The sequence below is a fragment of the Muscardinus avellanarius genome, assembly GCF_963383645.1.
Source record: "Muscardinus avellanarius genome assembly, chromosome: 7".
Lineage (NCBI taxonomy): Eukaryota > Metazoa > Chordata > Mammalia > Rodentia > Gliridae > Muscardinus > Muscardinus avellanarius.
This window is the reverse complement of record NC_137793.1, coordinates 93,096,181-93,119,992: the sequence shown is the minus strand read 5'-3', so window position 1 is coordinate 93,119,992 and position 23,812 is coordinate 93,096,181.

The window sequence follows — 23,812 nt, the reverse complement described above, 5'->3', positions numbered from 1 at the left end:
GTTACATGGATCTTATACAATTATGACTCATTTATATATAAAATTTAACTGAAACAATTTTTTCCCAAAAAGTCTTTGCTAAGAAGGCTTGATATTAGTACCCTAAAGTAAAGGGCATAAAGATATTATTATATATGACCATGAATCAATAATCAGTGTATTATCCTGGCATGGTGGCACATGCTTGTAATCCTAGTACTCATAAGGCTAAAACAGGAGGATCACAAATTCATGGCCAGCCTCAGCTACTTAGTGAGGCCCTTGTCAACCTAGTGAGTCCCTGTTTCAAAATAAAGAATAAAAACTAGGGATGGGGGTGTAGCTCAGAAGTAGAATGCTTCTGGGCTCCATCCCCAGTACTGCAAAACATAGTTAATTCACTCTAGAAATATAATTTACATATTTTCCGAATCATCATAATTCAGTATTAATTCTTAAAAAGAAAAGCTACCTCAGAAAGATGAGATTGGTAGAGGATATAAAAGTTAGTCACCTTTCTATATCTGTAGTATAAAACTTATTAAGTAAGCATATCTTACTTTATGATGTAATAAAATAAAGTTATATTTAAATTGGTTAAAAATGTAAAATGTCCCATGGGTATTCATAGAAAGAATAAAAATTATATGAAGAATAAAATCATAAAAAGAAGAAAACTCTGAATGACATTACACTCTTGCTTATAATATGTTTAAAATGACTTAAATGTTTTTAAATCCCTCAGGAAAAAGGAGTGTGACTCAAAACTTTTTATATTCAGTCAAGTTGACATTTTAGTATATAAAAAACTGAATTCATGACTATGTAAGAAATCAAGGCATAGATTCCAAGAGCCTGCCCTACAAATTGTATTACAAATTGCAGGGGAAAAAGATGAAGAAAAAATTAAGTTCTCATGCTTGTAATCCCAGTATTTGGGAGGCTGAAATAGGAGGATCATGGTTCACAGACAGTCTCAACTAATTAGTGAGGCCCTTTGCCACTCAGTGAGACCCTGTTACAAAATAAAGAATAAAATTGGGCTGGGCATGTCTCTCAGAGGTAGAATCCCACTGAGTTATATTCCCAGTACCGCAAAAAAAAAAATCCCTAAGATTTCAATAATAGAAAACCATTTTTAGAAAGGACTGGTAGTAAAAGTAAATAAATAAATTCCCTTAGATAGAACCTAAGATTTGAAAAAAATGGAAAAAATCAGTGGCGATGTTAACTATAAATGTTAGAACCATAAAATAAATAATAAAACTAACAAATATCAGAAAATAATGAAAGGAGACATTAGATACAAAAACAGTACAAATCATAAATGAGCAAATAAGGTGACCTGACTGAGGGGATGATGGGGGAAGAGGGAGATTCCCTCATGTACATGATGAACATTCACAAACATATCAAGTCAACCACTAAGCCAGACATGAGGAGGGAGGGAGAGGGAATGGGGCAGGAATTGGGGAAGGGCTAATTGGGTGATGTGTGCATGTATGCCTCTACCATCTTGTACTCCATTAAGATGTATGACTATAATGCACCAATAAAAAGTTTTTAATTAAAAATAAATAAAAAACAACAAAACTATAATTCACAGTTTAAATATTAAGTACATCTATGAAAACTGCTTTAGACAATGAATTGGGAGTTGAAATTATGTCATCTTTCAAAAATAGTGTGCAAGTTGGGAGGATGAGACAGGAGGATCACAGTTTTGAAGCCAGCCTCAGCAAGTTAGTGAAGCCCTCTGAAACTTCTTGAGACTCTGTTTTAAAATAAAATAGGGATAGGGGTGAAGCTCAGAGGTAGAATGCCCCTCGGTTCAATCCCCAGTTGCACCAGAATAAATAAAGGAAGGAAGAAAAGAAGAGAAAACAGAAGAGAGGGAGGAAAGGAGGGAGGAAAAGGAGAGGAAAAGGAGAGGAAAAGGAGAGGAAAAGGAGAGAAAAGGAGAGAAAAGGAGAGAGAGGAAGGAAGGAAGGAAGGAAGGAAGGAAGGAAGGAAGGAAGGAAGGAAGGAAGGAAGGAAAATGTGTGAAAATTTCCAGATCTCTCCCCTTCTGTCTTAGCGACTGATTGTATTCCAGATGGTCTAGATCTTAGGGCAACAACAATATGCCCCTTCAGCCCGGTGAGCTGTCTATTGAAAACAGAATAAGTGGCACATTGTACAAACAAATATAAAATGCTATTATATAAAAATATATATAAAATTTTTTAAATTAAATGTACTTCTATACTGTAAGCACTAATATATTTCATTTGTATTTTTATTTATTCAAATGAATAGAAATATTTTTGTAAGCCACTGAGACTCTAAGTTTATTACTGTTACTTTATCTCATTAGTGGCATTGTTGAAATTATCCAAAATGTTCCACAACCCATTGCTGATCTCTGAAACCTAGAAGAATCAAATTAAAATCTCTCTTGTAAAAACAATAAGTCTTCAATGTTTCCATATGGCAATACAGTATTATTTGAAGTCAGACATAATCGTGCACACCAGTAATTCCAGCAACTAGGGAGGCTGAGGCAGGAGGATCAGAAGTTTTAGTCCAGTGTCTACAACCCATCCTCAAAATGAAGGGGAAAAAAGAGGAGGAGGAGAAAGAGAGAAGATGTAATTTAAAACTCAAAGATCATCAAACGCATAAGGGATCTTGCCTTAAAGGATGGGAGTTAGAAACAACAAAAACAAAAGTTTCACAATCACGTAGACTTCAGATATTGCAATTATGAGATATATATAAAGTAAAATAAATAAGTAAGCTTGAAGAAATGACCCAAAATTAAACACAAAGATCACCATGAAAAGGAAATAGAAACTAGCAAGATAAAGTATAATAAATCTTTAATATGAGTCCCATAAAGATAGTATATGTAATGAAAGAGAAACAGCCTTTGAAGAGATCATGACTGAGAATTTTTCAGAAGAAATTATAAACTTTAGGAAACAAAGAACATAGAGTATATAAGTAAGTAAGTAAGTAAGTACAGATATATACCTACGTATATGTTAATAAAACTGAAGAACAGAAGAGATACAGAGATCATAATGCAAGCAGAAACAAAACACAAGTCATCAACAAACATGTACACTGAACAATGTTAAAACTGATGAGCCAAATATCTATCTTATAGAATTAAACATATAGCAACATAATTTTTAAATGAGGAAAAGCAAAGCTAAAAACAGAAAATGAAGCTGAGAAGCAGATAACTAATAGTCAAAATAATTAATTTGAAATTGCTAATAAAATATATAAATCTCTGATAAGACTTGGATTAACCAAAACAAAACAAAACAAACAAAAAGAATACATGTTTCTAGGAAAATGTAAAGTTGTCAAGCCAGACATGGTGGTGCACACTTGTGATCCCAGCATTTGAGAGGCCGAGACAGGAGGATCAGTTCGAGGACAGCCTCAACTACTACGTAGTGAGGCCCTTAGTAACTCAGTATAAAGAATAAAAAATAGAGCTGAGGGTATAGTTCAGAGGTAGAATGCTTCTGGGTTCCATCCCAGAGGCAAAAAAGAAAGAGTTGTCAAAACTGATTAAAAAATAAATAGAAAATCTGAAGTCATAAAACCATTAAAGAGCTGGGCATGGTGACACACGCCTGTAATCCCAGTTCTTGGAGGGCCGAGAAAGCAAGATCTCAGGTTCAAGAACAGCTTCAGCAAGTAATGAGACTCTTATCAACCTAGTGAGACTCTGTTTCCAAATAAGAAATAAAATAGGGCTGGAGGTGTAGCTCGAAGGTAGAATGCCTTTGGGTTCAATCCCCTGTACCACAAAAAAATAAAAACTATAACTATAACTAAAAGATACTCAGTTTTCAGTTAAAATGTGTCAGATGATTACTGGCAGTTCTCTGAACTCTCACTAAATTGGGGAAGGCTTTGCTAAATTGCTGTGGCTGATCTCAACCTGTGATCCTCCTCTCAGCCTCCCAAGTACTGGGATTACAGACATGTACCAGCACACCCTATTTTCACTTCTCTTTCTTTTTGCCTTCCTTCCAGTCTCCCTACCTCCATTGCTTCCTCCATTCCTTTCTTCCTTCCTTTTTTTTTTTTAACAGAAATGTATTTCCTTACAGTTTTAGAGGTTTGAAGTCTGAGGCCAAAGTGTGGTAGGATTGTTCTCTTCTGTGGAGCCCCTCCATAGCTTGGAGTTGGCCATCTTCTGCCCAAGTCTTCACATGGTCTTTCCTCTGTACATACCTTGCATGTCTTTGAGAGTGGAATATCAGTGGAAAACCCTCAGACTAGACCCAATGGGAAGTAGCATATCCAAACTTGTTAGTGATTCACATTGTGATACATTGTCCAAAACATTTGAATAAGGGCATTTGAGAATCTTGCAAATGTCTATAGTAGAAAGAGAAAATTACATTCTCCTCTTTGCATCTATCTCCCAGGATTGATCGTTTTCACTCCCAACCAATTAAACTCTGCATTTCCTCTTAAGAATGAGACTGACTGACTGCCCTGTGTCCAGAATGATGAGCAAGGGTTCCCTCTTATCCTCACAAGCCATCTATGGATCCATAAAATCACTCGAGACAAAGTTAACTACTTAGTTCATATATGCTCAGGTTTTCTTCATTTGAGCAACAGGATCTTTTTCCCTGAGGTTAAAGGAAGGATTTAAAAAGTTGTTCATATTTTACTCAGCCATAAAGAAAAACACAATTATGCCATTTACAGGGAGATGAATAGAACTGGAGAACATTATGCTAAGTGAGATTAGTCAGTCACAAAAAAAATAAGAAATCGGATGCTCTCCTTAATATGCGGAAGCTAGAGAGAAAATGGGTCATAGGAGGAACTCTAGATGAAGAAGGAAAAACTAAGGATCAGCAAATAAGGTTACCTAACTGAGGGGGATGGAAATTCCCTAATGTACATGATGTACAGTAACAAACATATCAAAGTCAATCACTAAGACAAACACGAGAAGGAAGGATGGGGAAGAAAAGGGGTGGGAATTGGGTAAGGGTTAAATGAGAGATGTGTGCATGTATATCTCTACCATCTTGTACTCCATTAAAATGTACGACTACAATGCGCCAATAAAAAAATAGTAAAAACTATAATTTTACTCAACCATAAAAAATAAATAAATAAAAAGTTGTCTGTAGAGGAGGATGACAGATTTGCAGCCAGTCTCAGCAACTTAGTGAGATCCCATTTCAAAATAAAAATTAAAATAGAGATGGGAGTGCAGCTTGGAAATAAGAATGCCGCTGGGTTCAACCTTCAGTCCCCTCACCAAAATAAAAGCTGTCCATATGTCTTCTCTATATAGTAGACACACACAGACACACACACGGAAGCTGTTACATGTATTTAACGGCATTGTTAGGAAAAAAAAGGGAGGGATTCTGTGTCTTTTAAATGTTTCCCATTCTTCACTCCCTGACTCATGCATTTCTAGGAGCATTGCCAGAACAGAAGGGAGATATGGACATGTGAAAGTTAAAAGAACGTGAAGACATTTGGATGAATTGGCCCTATAGAAATTCTAGCCTGTGCAATCACTAACAGTAAAGGCTTTGAAAATAATGCTGGCTTTATGCTGTTCATTATTTTGGTGTTTGGCTGTATCCTATGGGCTAGAGAATAGTTGTACATACTCTGCTGGCTCTTACAGTAAAGATAATTCTACTTAGATGTAGTATCTTTATTTGGGTTTGCATAAATGTAACATAAAGATTAAGTTCTTGAGAAAGCTGTCAAATCTCGTTACATGCAGGCATATTTTTAGTAATATAATCCCATAATGAATAGCCTATCAATTTTTGGATTATTAGTGCTGACCCAAAAGCCTATGTAAAGAAAAATTTTAAACCAGGCATAGTGGTGCATGCCTATGATCTCAGTACTTGGGAAGCTGAGACAGGAGGATCACAGGTTCAAGGCCAGCCTCAGCAACTTGTCATCGCCGTTTCAAAATAAAAAATAGTTGATGTCGCTCAGAAGTAAAATGCCCCTGGGTTCAATCTCCAGTGTCACATAGGAAGGAAGGAAGGAAGGAAGGAAGGAAGGAAGGAAGGAAGGAAGGAAGGAAGGAAGGGAGGGTCAATTTTAGATAATATGGATATGATACACTATAATGTCCTGAAATATCATTTGATGTTCAGTCCATTTTGAAGAGTAATGTCACCGACTATTGGCAATCTATCATTATGGTGGAAGACTGCTTCATTCTACTGAATTTGTCCCTCTGGAGACAGGCTATGTTATAGTGAGCCCTGCTGTCTTTGTTTCTAAAGGTACATTTTTTAGGTAGTTACATTCTGCAAGATCTGATGAGCCAGGAGTGTACTTTTAGTGAGATAGTCTTAACCTATAGGTCAATTTGTAGCTGCTATGAAGCAAGAAGTCTTTGAATGCAGAATTCTAGAAGCTAAGATGGTACAGGTGAGTTGGATACTGTGGCACATACCTGTAATCCCAGTAACTGGGACGCTAAGACAGAAGGGCCACAGGTTTGAGGTCAGCCTCAGAAATTTAGCAAAACTCTTGGCAACCTAGTGAGATTGTTTCAAAATAAAAAGTAAAAATAAAAAGGGCTAAGGGTGTAGTTTAGAGGTAAAATGGCCCCTGCATTCACTCCTCAGTACCACATACAATTATTAAAAGAGGGTATAGGTAGTTATTTGTCAAAGGTTTTAATTAGCTGTAAAGCTGGACAAAGATATTTGTAATGTTGCTGGATCTGAAGGAGATATGAGCCACACAGTGGGGCACTTGATTTATTAAATTTGCATTAATTTCAAGGCTGCTACCTCTAGAGGTTAGGCTGTCTTTTCTATTTCTGTGGAGGCTACAGATAAAATTTTCAACCCTGGCATTTGCTATCTTCAATATCCAAAGGAGATCAAATTGGTGTTGAACTTATTTTATAGTTGGTAGCTATGAAACCAACAACTCATCCTACCCATTTATTTGAATTATAGTCCAAATGGCTTTCAACTCTACTTCTAAGCTGCACCCCTAGCCCGTTTTTATTTTTTATTTTGAAACAGGATCTTGCTAGGTTACTGAGAGTCTTAATAAATTATTGAGTCTGGCTTCAAACTTGGAATTCTCCTGTCTCAGCCTCCCACGTACTGGGATTATGGGTGTGCACCACTACTGCTGGCTTCAATATGGGAACTTGAGTAGTGCCTTGGACAACAATTTACATGCCTTCCAACATAAAAATTTATAGTGTCTGTGATCACACTAATTTATTCTTATTTTATAAATTTACTTCCTTTTTGCATTATAACCAATTATATATATATAATTTCCATTTCCACAGTTAAGCTCATACTGGAGAGATATTTTCAACTATCTTTTCTTTTCTTGCTGTGTAATCAAACTGCTTTTCTTTGCTGCCAGCTCTATGTGCAAAGAATCAGGATACTATTTCATTTCATGTTACTAAGGTCAACATGTAGTTCAATCTTAAAATGGCATAAAGACTAGACAAATACTTCTATCTGGCTACATCTAACCCTGAAACCTATACTGCATTGGCCATTACTGCTAGGAGTGGGATTATAACTAAAGGCAGCATTTTCTCAAGTATACATTTCAACATGGTTTTGTATTTTTTATTTATTTTTATTTTCATGTGGATCATATTGAAAATGGCATACATTCAGACTGTGCTTGGTGCCCTCTCCCCCTCAACTTCCCTTTCCCCCCTCACAACAATGAGTGTCCAGGTTGACCATGCTACATTCATACTTTTACACATATTCGAATGTAGCTCCTCCATTAATCAACCTCAGCCTTCTTCATCTCGTACTCTTCAATTTCAGCTTTGTGGAGGTTTCCCCTCCATTATCTGGAGTCCCTCTGGTATCCCCAATACTCCCTAGTTTGGGCATATTAGAGAAAACATATGTCCCTTCTCTTTCTGTGCTTGGCTGGATTTTGTCATTTTTAATATAACTTTTTTGAGGTGTGCTTGACATATAAAGAATTATATGTACGTTATTGTGCACAATTCATTCTGAAGAATGAAAGAGAGGTATCAAAAATACCACTGTAGCAATGTCTTGGCAGAGCCAATATTTTTCTTATGCTAATACCTTTCTAAAATCAAGTAATATAATAATTTTAAGATATCAGTATAAAACAGTAATCTCTACTCTTGTGTCCCACAATAATAAACCATTGCAATTAGCCTTACTTTGGACTACTGCTAGAACAGAACTAAAAATAACAAAAATGAGGAAGTATAACTTGCTATTTAATTTTCTGTTCAATAATTTTGGGTACACATGCAACACACTATATCCTTTAGGAAATGCCAGTTTTATCTGTGAACAATTAAAATACAATTTTATATGTAATCTAAAGGGATTGTCATTACCTTGACATTCAAATTAATTTCTAACTGCTTGCCTTAAAGAGGAAAGACTAAAACTTATATGCCATTAAGACGGCTTCCAGAAGTTAAGAGTTGTCATTTATTTTTAGTGAATTAAAACTATGATATGGATGTATTGCCAAATTATGGTAACTCTGTAAAAGTGTGGTGTATACTGTTTTTGATAAGTACTTTGTGAATGATACTTTAATCCCTTAGACTATCCAATAGAAAAGTTTCTATTATATAATCAGATGCCTTTATGTTGATTTGCAGTTATGTTAAATAGAAAAATTATTACTAATGTTGAGTTTCACTATTAAGAAACAGGATTTTTCATAGAATTAACATTTTAATAATGGACCTAGCAATAACCACATTGTTTTTGATATGTTGATACAATTTCATATCTAAGCCTCGAAAACCTAGTCATGTCCCCAGTATAATTTTGTATATTTTTTTATTTCCTTTACTTGTTGGTTTAAGAAATCAATTAGGACTAAAGGAATAGTATTTATTCTGAGGAAAAAAAGGAAATAAAGTAATATACATTAAAAATTTAAACAGACATGAATTTTCAGAAATCATTTCTAATTTAAATTTCATTTGGATATCATGTATAAGATAACACACTTGTTAACATCAACTCAATAATTAACCATTTGCTCTCAGCTAATAGTGATTATTACCCATTTACTATGAGTCACCACTAATTGTGCATCACAGGCAAGATGTTTTATTTTTCCTAACAAATGTTTGTTTTTGTTTCTATCTGATAAGTGACTGTACATAACTTATTACAGAATGTAATTATAGTCTATGAAAAGAGCATCATTGCACAAAGTTCTAAATTAGTCCCTGTGAGTTTTTCTTAGGAAACAGGAAAGACCAACCCTGAGAATGTCTTTGTCCAGAGCCAGAAATGATAACAAAGTTTGGCAGTAGTAAACTCTTGGACTCTGTAAGCCTAGTGTTTAAATATTCAGCTGTGGAACCAGACAGCCTGGATTACAATCTCAAGTCTCCTGTGCAGAAAAAAAAAGAATTATAAAACTCGCTTATAAGGTTTTAAAGATTCAGAAATGTGTTAAGTTGCATGTTGTATACTAGGGATTAATCCACCGGAAACTTAGGAAAGAAGATGATATTAGAAGTAGCTAGCATAGCGAAAGAGAGGAGACCATTTTTCCTGGGGGCTTTTAACACTTTTTGCATGAGATCCAGTATGAATGGGAAAGTTGTTAGGTGGGTTTTTGTTTTTCTCCTCTAGATGGTTCTCCTTAGAAGAGCTCTAAATCTAGTTTTAGAAACAAGCCTCTTTCATAGACATTTCACAAAAGAAGAGATACAAATGGCCAATAGATACATGAAAAGATGTTCAACATCATTAGCCATCAGGAAGATGCAAATCAAAACCACTCTGAGATTCCATCTAACCCCAATCAGAGTGGCAAGCATAAAGAAGTCAAATAACAACAATCGCTGGCAAGGATGTGGGGAAAGAGGAACTCTTTTACACTGTTGGTGGGAGTGCAAAGTAGTTCAGCCACTATGGAGACCAGTGTGGAGATTCCTTAGAAAACTGGGAATAGATCCACCATTTGATCCGGCTATACCACTCCTGGGTATCTTTCCAAAGGGGCTGAAATCAGAGAACTACGTTAACATATGCATAGCCATGTTCATAGCAGCACAGTTTGTAATAGCCAAAATATGGAACCAACCTAGATCTCCATCAACAGATGAATGGATTGCAAAATTATGGGAAATACAATGGAATTCTATTCAGCTATAAAGAAAAATAAAATAATAGCATTTGCAAGAAGATGAAAGGAACTAGAGAACATTATGTTAAGTGAGATTAGTCAAGCACAGAAAGAGAAGGGACATATGTTCTCTCTAATATGTCCAAGCTAGGGAGTAGTGGTAATACCAGAGGGACCCCAGATGATGGAGGGGAAATCTCAGCAAAGCTTGAACGGAAGGATAGGAGAGGAAGAAAGCTGAGGTTGTTCAATAGAGGCGCTACATACGAATATGTGTAATAGCATAAATACAACATGATTAACCTGGACACTCTCTATTGGGGGGGAGGGAAAGGGAGGGAGAAGGGCATGAAGCACAATGTAAATGTACACCGCTCTCGATATGTTCCACTTATAAAAAATAAAAATTAAATTAAAAAAATAAACAAGCCTCATAAAGTAAGTTTAATAGATGTGAACGAGGACCTTGTATGGTTTCACTTTCCGCAGCTATAATTAAAGAAAATCCACTATTTTTATTAGTGTGCAAATTATTAAGTTGGATGGTGCTAGTAGTGTGTCCCCTTGAGAAAAAGTAAAAGTGTAAACCTCCTAATGAATAGAAAGTGGATGCTTAAGGCATCTTCATGCAAGTGAGGAGATATCGTAAAGTAAATCAGAAAGATAATCTCTGTCTGAGGTTTTGCCTCTCTAGGATACTTTGGGCATCATTTCTCCTGTGAGCAAAATGGAAAGAGAGAATAGGAGAAGAAGAGGAAAAATAATAAAGACATTTAGGGTACTTAAAATGCTTTTTATCAGGAGGGAAAGGAGACTATTGTACATTTGAATCATTAAAAGGGGGAAGATTTGACCTGAAACCAGAAAATGGCAAGTTTCTCAGTTTTAATTAATTAGAGAAAGAATAATGGAATCCTCAGAGTTCTACTTTTTGTAATTGGAGCCTTTCAATTATACACCACGGCAAGGCTCAGTGTGTTAGAAACACACACACACACACACACACACACACAAACACACACACAGCTTTTTGTGTACTTCTCTCTCTCCACATACTACCCTGTTCCCCCTCCGCCCTACCTACAGGAGTTAGTGAGATTGGCAGTAATACCTTCACAGATTGCCATAGTATTATTTGAACTGTTTTCTTCCCCAGTCTTTTTTCTCCCCCTACTCCCTCTCACCCCTTAACCCCTCTCAATTACTCTATTTATCTTTGCATTATTTAAAGTCCCTTATAAGCAGGCCATAGTGGTAAAGGCCTATTATCTCAGTACTTGGGAGGCTGAGACTGGAGGACCACAGGTTCGAAGCTAGTTTCAGCAACCTGGTGAGACCCAGGTTCAAAAAACTAAATTAAGATAAATAAAATAGGCTGGGGAAATAGATAAGAGGTAGGATGCTTCTGGACTCAATCCTAGTACTGCAAAATGAATGAATGAATAAATAAATAAATAAATAGATAAATAAATAAATAAATAAATTTCCCTTTGTTTTCTATTTCTCTCTAGCTTCCACAAATGAGAGAAAACATACCACCTTTGACTTTCTGAGACCGACTAATCTCACTTAGCGTAATATTCTCCCACTCCATCCATTTTCCTGCAAATGAGATAATTTTGTTCTTCTCAGTTTGTATGGATGGTGCTCCCAAAGTACTGGTGCTTAGGTGAGGGGTTCAGACAGAAAAGCTCAAAGCATCACCAGTGAAAAAATAAAATATTACACATTAAATAATAGATGACTCCATTTTTTTTTCTTTTTTAGTACTGGGGATTGAATCCAGCAGCATTTCATCTCCAAGCTACACCTCTGAGCCCCTTTTTAAAAAAGAATTTTAATCTCAAAACAAGGACTAACTAAGATATTGAAGCCGACCTCAAACCTACAATCCTCCTATTTCATCACCACCCCCCAAGTCCTGAGATTACAGGTCTGGCCTAGATGACTGAATTATACATTACAAATTATACCACTTACATTTTGATGATTAAGAAATGAATTACATCAATTTACCTATTAGATACAGCTGCTATTTCATTTTTATAATGTATGATGCTTCTGTGTGGTGGTTGTTTTGTTTTGTTTTTTGTTTATTTGGTACTGGGGATTGAACCCAGGGGCATTCTATCTTCACGCTACATCCCCACCCCTGCCTCCACCCTTTTTTTTAACCAGGCCTTTTAAATTGCTGAAGGCCCTGCTAAGTTGCTGAGGCTGGCCTCAAACCCATAATCCTCCTGTCTCAGCTCCCACCTACTGGAATTACAGGTTTGTGACACAGCTCCAGCCTCCATGGTGCTGTTTTATGTCCTGTTCTTTTGAACACATATCAGGACCAGCATATGAGACAGGAGGCCTTACCTGCCCATCCTTCTCTGATCACAACAGGGATGTGGTCCAGACCTTCCTATCACTTAGACAACGTATCTCACGGAACCTTATGTATTTCTTACTGAAAATATACTGTATTTGTGCTTTTAGACCTAGGAGCTACTACCCACATATGCCTATGAAGGCCTTAGATGGGACCAGTGAGAGTGAATGATTGATTTTACAACTTTAAAAAAAAAATTGGCAGGAAGCCAGGCATGGTGGCACACACTTGTAATCCCAGCATTTGGGAGGCTGAGACTGGAGGATCATGGTTCGCGGGCAGCCTCAGTTACTTGGTGAGGCCCTCTGCAACTTATGAAACCTTGTTTCAAAATAAAAAATAGGGCAGGGGGTGCAGCTCGGAGGTGGAATGCCCCTGGTTTCTATCCCAAGACCCGCAAGAAAAAGAAAAAGAAAAAATTGGCCAGGCAGTAGTGGCACACACTTGTAATCCCAGCATTTGGGAGGCTGAAACAAGAGGATCAGGGTTCACAGCCAGCCTCAGCTACTACTTAGTGAGGCCCTTTGCAACTCAGTGAGACCCTGTTTCAAAAATAAAAAATAGGTCTGGAGGCGTAGCAAGGAGGTAGAATGACCCTGGGTTCCATCCCCAGTACCTCAAAATATTTTGAGGTGTAATAAAATAAACAATGTAGCTACAGTTTCCACTGATGATGTTTTTTATTCTTTGTGTAGATCTATACTTCCAAGTGGTATCATTTTCCTTCCGACTTCTTCCCATATCATTTTTTTTTATAGTGGGGATCTGCCACTACTGATGAATTACTTTAGCTTCTGTATAGCTGAAAAGACTTTAAGCTTTGGTTTTTACAATTTTTTTTAACTGAAGAATTTTACATTGATAGTGCTTTGTTTTCGGTACTCTGAAACAATAACGTTCCTAGGCAAACAAAAGCTAAGGGATTTCATCCCCACTAGGCCTGCCTCACAGGAATTGCTGCAAAAAGATTTTCAAGGCTGAAACGATCTATTTTGCCCTTCTACCTCCGGGCTACACTCCCAGACCTATTTTATATTTTTGAAACAGGGTCTCTTACGCCAGCGCGGCTGGCTTCGAACCTGCGCGATCCTCCTGTCTCCGCCTCCCAAGCGCGGGGATTACAAGCGTGCGCCACCACGCCCGGCCTGAAACAATCTATTAACCGAAGACACACGCAAAGTACAAAGCCGAAGCGAGCACTGCAACTCAGTGAGACCCGGTTTCAAATTAAAGAAAAAATAGGGCAGGAGATGTAGCTCGGAGGTCAAATGCCCCTGGGTTCCATCCCCAGACCCGCAAAAAAAAAAAAAAAAAAATAGTACAAAGCCGAGTGGTATTGGTAATGCAGAGTCATGTGAATACTAGAAAGTGGTGGCGATGTGTAAAGCAATTTCTATCTTTAACATAAAGACTTAAGGTAAAAACTATTAAAAACAACTATAGATACAACCTATTCTTAAAGGATACAAATAGGTGAAACTTCTGACATAAAAATCATACAGCTTGGAGGAGTGAGTAAAGGTGTGAAGTTTTTATATGTGAAATTTTTTAATTTTTATTCCCATAAAATTATTATTAACAATTTTTATTTAAAAAATTTTATTACCATAAAAATTTATTATTACCATAAAAAATTTTATTACCATAAAATTGTTATTACTTTAAAATAGCCCATTAGAAACTGAGTGTGATGGTGTATTCTTATAATCTCAGTACTTGGGAGGCTGAGACAGGAGGATCACTGGTTGCCAGCCAACCTCAACAACTTATACCCTGTGCAACTTAGTGAAATCCTGTTTTTTTTTTTTTTTTTTTTTTTTTTTTTTGGTGGCACTGGGGTTCCTGGAAGCCCTTCTACCTCTGGTATACACTCCCACGGGCTACACTCCCAGACCTATTTTTTAACATTTTTATGTGGAAACAGAGTCTCTTAAGCCAGCGATGCTGGCTCCGAACCGCGAGCCTGATCCTCCTGTCTCCGCCTCCCAAGCGCGGGGATTACAAGCGTGCGCCACCACGCCCGGCTGAAATCCTGTTTTAAAATAAAGATTATTGTAAAAGATTGATGTGTAGCTTATGGATAGAATTCCCTAGGTTCAATCCTCTCCTTCTCTCTCTCTCTCTCTCTCTCTCTCTCTCTCTCTCTCTCTCTCTCTCTCTCTCTCTCTCTCTCTCTCTCTCTCTCTCTCTCTCTCACACACACACACACACACACACACACACCCTATTATGCTTTATGTATTGTGGTCACCACAATGTAAAAACCTACCATAGTTTTACAAAACAAAATAAGAAATGATTCAAAGGATATTATTACATCAAAGTACAAAGGAAGACAGCAAAAGGAGGCAGAAAGAAAGGATCTACAAAATAAAAATTACAAAATGGCAGTAACAAGTCTTCACTTATTAACAATTACCTTGAATATAAAGAATAAAATTCTACAATCAAAAGAAATAGAGTGGTTTAATGATTAAAAAAAAAAAAAAAAAAAAAGTACCTGCCGGGCATGGTGGTGCACGTTTATAATCCTAGTACTTGGGAGGCTGAGACAGGAGGATCACAGGTTCACAGCCAGCCTCAGCAACTTAGAGAGGCCTTCCACAACTTACCTAGACTGTGTTTCAAAAGATAAAGAACAAAAAATGGGGCTGGGGGTATAGCTCGGAGTTAGAATGCTCCTGGGTTCAATCCCCAGTTCAGAAAATAAAAAGGACCCAACTATATGCTTTATACAAGAATCTTACTTCATCTTTAGGAGCACACATAGATTGAAAATAAAAGAATGGATATAAGTAATATATACAATATATTAAATATATATAGTATATAAATATATATAATATAATATATAAATCAGAGGAGTATCTGGCAAAAATTTTCTCATTCTCTTGGCTCTCTGTTGAGATTCTTGATAATTCCTTTGCAACACAGAAGCTCTTCAGCGTAATGAAAGCCTACGTATTGATCCTCCTTTTAAATTTCTTGTGTCCATGAGGTCTTGTTGAGAAAGTTTTTACCAGTGCCTATGTGTTGAAGTATTGGTCCTATGTTTTCTTCAGGGAGCTGCAAGCTCTCTGGTCTAATTTCTAGGTATTTGACCCATCTTGAATTGACTCTTGCTCAAGGTGAGAAAGTGGGGTTTATTTCCATTTCTCTACATATGGTTAACCAGTTTTTGCCAACACCATTTATTGAAGAGACTTTTTTCCATTGTATGCTTTTGACTCCTTTGTCAAAAATCAATTGGCTATAAGTGTATGGATTTGTTTCTGAGTCTCCTATTCTGCTTCATTGGTCTATGTGTCTGTTTTGGTGCCAATACCACACAGTTTTTATTCCTATGAACCCCTAAAAAAACAAATAACTCAATCCAGAATGGACAAGTGAACTAAAGAGATACTTCATAAAAGACATACAAATGGTCAATAAATGTATGAAAAAGTTCAATATCATTTTCAGTTAGAGAGATGCAAATCAGAACTATACTGAGATTTCATCTAACTTTAATTAGAATGGCAATCATTAAAAACACAAACAACAAATTCTGGTGAAAGTATGGAGAAGTGGGAACTCTGGTACATTGTTGGTGGGTTTGCAAATTATTGCAACCACTTTAGTAAACAGTATGGAGAATCCTCATAAAAATGAGAATGAACCTACCATATGATCCACCAATACCACTTCTGGGTATCTATATACACGGAATGGAAACCAAACTGCCAAACTAATGCATGTGTTTTACACATGCATTACATGTGTAATGCACACAATTCACAATTGCCAAACTATGGAACCAGCCAAGATGTTCATCAACACATGAATGGATTACAAAACTATGGGATATGTATACAATGGAATTTTACTCAGCCATAAAGAAAAACACAATTATATCATTTACAGGGAAATGAATAGAACTGGAAAACATTATGCTAAGTTAAATTAGTTACTAAAAAAAAAAGAGTCAAATGCTCTCTCTAATATGCAGAAGCTAGGGAGAAAATGGGAAATAGGAGAAACTCTAGACAAAGGAGGAGAAAAGAAAGTGAGCAAACTGAGGGAGATGGGAAGGGAGAAAAGAAAAACACGCTAATGCACATGATGTACGTTCACAAACACATCAAAGTCAATCACTAAGCAGAACATGAGGAGGAAAGCGGGAGGAGGGAGTGGGGTGGGAATTGTGGAAGGGCTCAGTGAGTAATTGTGCATGTATGCCTCTGCCATCCTGTTCCTCATTAAGATGTATGATTAAAATGCGCCATTAAGAATTATAATGGACGTAAAAAAGGAAAAGGATAGAAATGCATACTCCATAAAAATTATTATCAAAACAGAACAGGGATAACTATCTCAGACAAAGTATACCCTAAGTCAAAAACTTAAAAAATGAAAGAACATTATATATAATAAAGAGATAAATTTATCAAAAGGTTATAATAATTTTAAATATATATGCACTAAACATCAAAGCATATATATGTGTATGTGGTTTTGCATGGTAGTGAGGATTGAATCTAGGGGTGTTCTACTGCTGAGCTACTCCCTCAGCCCTGTTTTCAATTTTTAGTTGTGAAACAGGGTCTTATGTTACCACATGCTAGCCTCAAACCTGTGATCCCCCTGTCTCAACCTCCCAAATGCTGGGATTACAGGCACGTGGCAGCACATCCAGCATAAGTCACTTATTACATGATCAGAAGGGAGAAATGAACTGCAAAATGTAATGTAGGGAACGTCAATGGCCGCTCTCAACAGTGCACAGGTCATCTAGAAACGTAGATTGCATGTATCTACTTTTCACATCCCAAACATTCCATCTTACAGCAACAGAATACACTTTTTGTCAAGTACATTTAACAGTTTTTTGAGGTAGATCCTGTGTTGGATCACAAAACAATTCTTAGCAAATTTATGAAGATTGAACCTATCAGTCATCTATTTTCTAGTGAAAAATGACATAAAATTATAACAAAAGCAAGAGACATGATAGAATATATGGAATATGTATGTAGAAATAAAATATTCTCCTAATTAACCCATGGGTTAAGAAAATCAAAAGAAAATCTAATATTTAAAAGGAGTGTGTGCATGTATGCCTCTACCATCTTGTACCTCATTAAGATATATGATTAGAAAACACTAATAAAAAGTGATTATTAATATAAAAAAGAAAAGGAGTGGTGATAGTAGGCATCCTTGTCTTGTTCCTAATTTTAATGGAAATTCCCCAGATTTTCCCCCATTCAATATGCTATTGGCTTTGTTTTTATTGTATATTGCCTCAACGATGTTGAGGTAAATTCTTGCTATTCCAATTTTCTGTAGATTTTTTTTCTTTTTTTTTTCGGTACTGGGGATCGAACCCAGAGGCATTCTACCTCGGAGCTATGTCCTCAGCTCATATATTTATTTTTTTATTTTGAAACAGGGTCTCACTAAGTTGCGGAGGCCCTCACTAAGTAGCTGAGGCTGTCCATGAACCTGAATCCTCCTGTCTCAGCCTCCCAAGTTCTGGGATTACAAGCATGCACCACCACACCTGGATTCTCTAATGTTTTTAACATGAATGGGTGTTGGACTTTCTGTAGCTATTGAGATGATGATGTAATTTTTGTCCTTAGTTTGATTTATGTGCTGAATAATGTTTGTTGATTTACATATCATGAACTAGCCTTGCGTCCTTGGAATTGAAACCAACTTGGTTGTGGCGTACAATTTTCTTGATAATGGGTTTGAATGTGTATAGATTTTTAATCTATGTACATCTAGACTATTGGTCTGTAGTTTTATTTTCTTGAGAGATCTTTATTTTATTTTGGTATTAAAGTGACACTGGCCCCATAGAAGTTTGGAAGGATTCTATTTCATTCATTTTCATGGAATAACTTGTAAAATATTGGATTTAGTTATTTTGTAAAAGCTTTGTTGAATTTAGCTAGGAATCCATCTGGAACTAGGCTTTTCCTTGATGGAAGGCTTTTTGTGGCTGTTTCTCTTTTCATGCTACTGGACAGTTTAGGTTTTCTATATTCCCTTGGTTGAAATTTGGTAGGTTGTATGTGTCCAGAAATGTATTGATTATATATGTTTTCCTGTTTAATGGAGTATAAATTTTCAAAACAGTTTCTGAAATCCTCTGTATTTCTGTGGTGATATCTCCTTTTTCATTTCTGATTTTAACAATTTGGGTAGATTGTTGTTTTTTGTTTGTTTTGCATGTTTTTGCTTAGGTTAGTTAAGGGTTTATCAATCTTGTTAGTCTTTTCAAAGAACCAGTAAGTGACATAACTTTGTTCTTCTTTATTGCTGATTAAAATTCTATTGTTTGTACATCCCATAATTTCAACAGATGAATAGATTACAAAATTATGAACCAACCTAGGTTGGATCCATAATTTGGCTATGTGAAGACTGAATGATACACTTTTTTTTGTGTGTGTGTGGTCCTGGGATTCCTGGAAACCCTTCTACCTTAGGGCTACACTCCCAGACCTTTTTTTAATTTGGAAACAGGGTCTCTTAAGCCAGCGAGGCTGGCTTCGAACCTGCCCTCCTGTCTCCGCCTCCCAAGCATGGGGATTACAAGCTTGTGCCACCACACCCCAATGCATGATACACTTTTGAATGAGGACTGGATCATAGAGGAAATAAGGGGAGAAATAAGATAGTCTTAGAAGTAAATAAAATTAGATACATAACATATTAAAATCTATTGGACACTTTGTAGGAATTTTTAAGAGTAAAATTTAAGGCACTGAGAGCCGACATTAAAAAATCAGAAAGTCACCAAATAAACAACCCAATGATGCAGCTCAAGGACCTCAAAAAACAAAAACAAACTAATTCTAAAGGCAGTGAAGGCACAAAATAATAAAAATTAGAGCCAAAATCAATAAAATAAACAACAAACAAAAATTCAAACTAGACTCCTGCCCCCCTTTTTATTTTAAAATATGATCTCCATAAGTTGTTGAAGGTCTTACTAAGATGCTGTGGCTGGCCTGAAACCTGTAATTCTCTGATGTCAGCCTCCCAAATACAGGGATTATAGGTGTATACCACCTTGCCCAGTTTACCCATTACTTTTAATACTGCATTGTAATCAGAGAAGATTAGAATTTTTTAGTAGTCAACATACAATTTGGAAAGACTTCCCTAAGAAAAAGACCACAAATTGGAGACAACAAAGATATCATCAAGACAAATATAGCATGTATATTAATTATATTACAAATTACCTGGTAACTTTTTTATATTTTTGGCTGATTACTCAATGGTTTCTTCACATAACAGTCTTAAAACAATATAGATAAAATAGAAAAATTATTCAGTCTTTGCTTAGTATGTTTGATTAGAATTTGTTACTTGCTACTGAAAAACCATTTCAGATTCACCACTTATGATTTGTAACATATATAAATTTTTAGGATTGTTGTCAAATTTTAGAAAAATTCTGCCAAGTGTCCTTGATATGATGAATAGCAAGATTTCAGGGCATTAAAAGAGTTCTTTGACATGATTGATATTAAATAAACTGAATTAAGACTGTGAGCTAGCTTGTTGTCAATGTTCTTATTTTAAAGACATGACTTCTTCACTGACATCCATATATCACTTATGACAGGAGCAAATGCAAGCTTCCATTCTTACTAAGTATCAGTAAAACTGAATTACATTCTATTCAGGTTTTATTATTCCTCCATACTTTTTTTTGCTAGATTTTTGTTGTGTTTTGTTTTGTTTTTTGGAATTTTCTTAGCAGTACTGGGGTGGTTCTACCTCGGAGCAATACCCTATGTTCTATTTAATATTTTATTTTGAAACAAGATCTCACCAAGTTTCTGAGGGCTTCGCTAATTTGCTGAGGATGGCCTGGAACCTCAAATTCTCAGCCTCCCAAGTGCTAAGAGTAAAGGTGTGTGTCACCGCACCTGGCTTTCTCCATGTTTTTCAATCTTGTTTATTCTTCTGGTGCCAGGCAACGTAGGACATAGTCACCTGTGCTGTGTCTTCAGCCCTTGCATCTTTGTGCCTTGATGCCAGCTGACTTGAACCACGTATAACAGAAATATCCCTAAAAGCCTTTCTTACTCTTGCATGGCTAATCTCAACATACCGTCCTGTGCTTAATTCCTTAGTTATATTCTAAAATGCCTGACTCTCTAAAGTCAACAGATTCAAAGTAAAATAGAGGAAAATGAGTGTAGAACGATCATAGCTTATTCTTTTGTAATTAAGACATCTTTTCAATTAAAAAATCTATTACTATGCAAAAACATCAGTGGAGTCCTTCTCAGATCCTTGATGATGTCTATTCAAATGAGGAACCCCGAGGCTTAAAATTCCCTAGCTTCCCAGGAAACCGAGCATTGGCTATGATTATCACTTTTCTTCTTTTTCTTCACATTGAGATTCTGTATAATTGTTGCATTATGAAACCATTAAGTAATCTACTTTATTTGTGTCCATGACTCTTGGCACTTTTTCCTCCATTTGTTCTGTACAACCGCCAAAGCAATGTCTCTTGGGTAATATATTCCCGACACTCATTTTCATTGTTAGATCTACCAAAGATTCTTTATGAGCCGTAAAATAATTTGCGAAATTTTTATCTGAAATTCAAAGCCCTTCTTATATTTTTCACAACTTCCTTGTGCAAAGCCACTGCTCCAGTAGTGGTCTTCTTGCTAATTCTAGGATATTCTAAACTCTCTAATACGCCAGCCTTTGCTCATGTTTGCTTTTCCTTTTCACTACAGTATAATATGCAAGTGTTCTTGAGACCATTCTCAAATCAAGCCCAGGCCTCAGTAATTTTTTCTTCCTCCAAACTCCCATATGTTTTTATCCTAACAGTCGTTCTTTACTTAGCATAGACGTTACTTACTTCTAATTTTTAAAGCATGAAGTTTATTTCTAGTATACATTTATATCTCAAGTCTTATACATATTGCCTGATTTCATGATCTACATATGCATAGTCCTCATAGTCCTCATTTCCTGAGAATGTTCCAACATGGACATTGACAATAAATAGAATACTTTGAAGCCTGATCTTAGTATTCATAGTTAACTTCTATGCTATCTGTTCATGGTAATTTAATCTAATATTATATAATGATTTTGTTATTAATTAATATGTTGGTCATTTTCATGTGCTCTTCTAATTTCTTTGTAATAAATATTAATTTCTAAAAGGGTCAAGGCATACAAAAGAATAAGAAGTGCTCAACTGATTGATGCCTTAGTTTTCAGTCTTTGAAACCAAATAGAAGATAAAAAAACTCAATAAAAATAACACATCTCAAAGATATTCATTTAAATTAATTAAAGGACATTATTTTATGCGTTTTGGTGCATTATAGTGTCACATCATAATGTAAATCATGTTTACAGTGACATACAGGTACACGGTACTTGGTGCCCCTCTTCCCCATTTCCCTCCCTCCCAATACTTATTTAGAACATGTCCGCTCATGACCATAAAATGAAAGAAGTCAATTTAAAAGATAACTAGAAAATCTAAGTTTCCAGGAATGGACATTTTCAATAGAAATAAGTAAAATAGAGCAACTATAACTCTTGTGAGATACAGACTTATCTGTTTCCAGTAACCTGATTTATTACAAAGGTAACAGCAAGACAATGTAGTAGAAAAAAATTATACTTTTCCAGAAAACCGTGCTAGAACAATTAGATATCCATACCTTAAAAATGTATCTGGAGCCCTTGAGGACTCCACACACATAAGCCTAATGCCGCTGTACTGAAGGTCCTAAGTGGGAAATAGAACATAATTATTTTGGGAGAAAAGCACCATGTCCTGGGGGTCGGTAAAGCTTCCTTAAAAAGAACACCAAATGCTCCGATCAGAGAAGAAAATAGTGAGAAATCTGCCCTTTTTAAAAATTAATGTTTTGTTGATTACAACACTGAGAGAAACAACAACCTAAGGACAAAGAAAAGAGATTTACACTACATAAGCCAGAAAACATTCTTATATATAGAATATGTTAAAAATTCCTATAGTGCAATAAGTAAAATAATAATAATTATTATTTTTTTTAAACTCCAGAAGGGGGAAAATGCAAAAAACTTTTTTTTTTTTTTTTTGTAGTACTGGGAATGGAACCCAGGAGCATTCTACCTATGAGCTACAGCCCTATTTTTTTAGTTTTTATTTTGAAACAGGGTTTCACTGAGTTGAAAGGGTCCTCACTAAATAGTAGCTGAGGCTGTCCGCGAACCATGATCCTCCTGTCTCAGCCTCCCTCCCACATGCTAGGATTACAAGCCTGGGCCATCACTCCCGGCTTGCAAAAATATTGAATAGATACTCCACCGCAGAAGCTATTTAAATGATTACTCACTCTCTGAAAGTTGCTCAATTTCATTAATCACCAGGAAAACTCATGCTAAAACCAGAGAGAATTGTTGCTTTATGTTTTTCGGGAAGCCTAAAATTGCAAAGATTGAAATAATCAAGTGGAGCAACTCCCACGGCTTCTGGGAATGTCACTTGGTGTAATCTGTTTGGAATCCTGTGTTATGTCATCTATGACACCTACCCCAAGCTACATCCCAAAGGTCCACTCTGAGGTGTGTCATCACCAGGAAGGTGGACACAGATTTACCAAAATCCACCTAACTTAATGCTCAGAGTAGTGCTATGTGTATTAGCTCCAAACTGCAATCTACCCATATGACCATTACCAAGCACACAGATAAAAGATGTAGAATATTCAAATAATGGAATATTCTACAGAATCAAAGTTAACAGTCTGTAACTCGGGCCAGCAATGTGGTTGAAATATCCCAAACATAATATCTAGTGAAAGACTCTAAACACAAGAACAAATTGCTTTGTTTTCATTTGTATAAAGTACCAAAAAACAAAAAGAAAAAGGCAACGAGGTATGGTAGCAAACACCTATGATCTCAGCAACTTAGGAAGGCCCTTTGTCCAAACAAATAATAAATAAATAAAATGGGCTGTAGGCGTGGCTCAGAGGCAGAATTCCCTCTGGGTTCAATACCCAGCACCACAAAAAAAAAAAAAAAAAAAAAAGCAAACAAGTAAACACATCAGTGGTGAATTGTAGTTTATATTTTTAGATTCCCAGATAGTGGCCACCACCCTGTTTGAGGGTGAGGGCCAGAAAGTAAAGTACAGGAAACCGGACTAAAATACAATTCTGAGGTTTTCTCAAGAGATAGTGATTTCACCTTGAGGGTGGTGGCATGGATGTCTTCCCCTTCCTAATAATCAGCAAACTGCTCATAGTCTCCTTATGTAGAGTA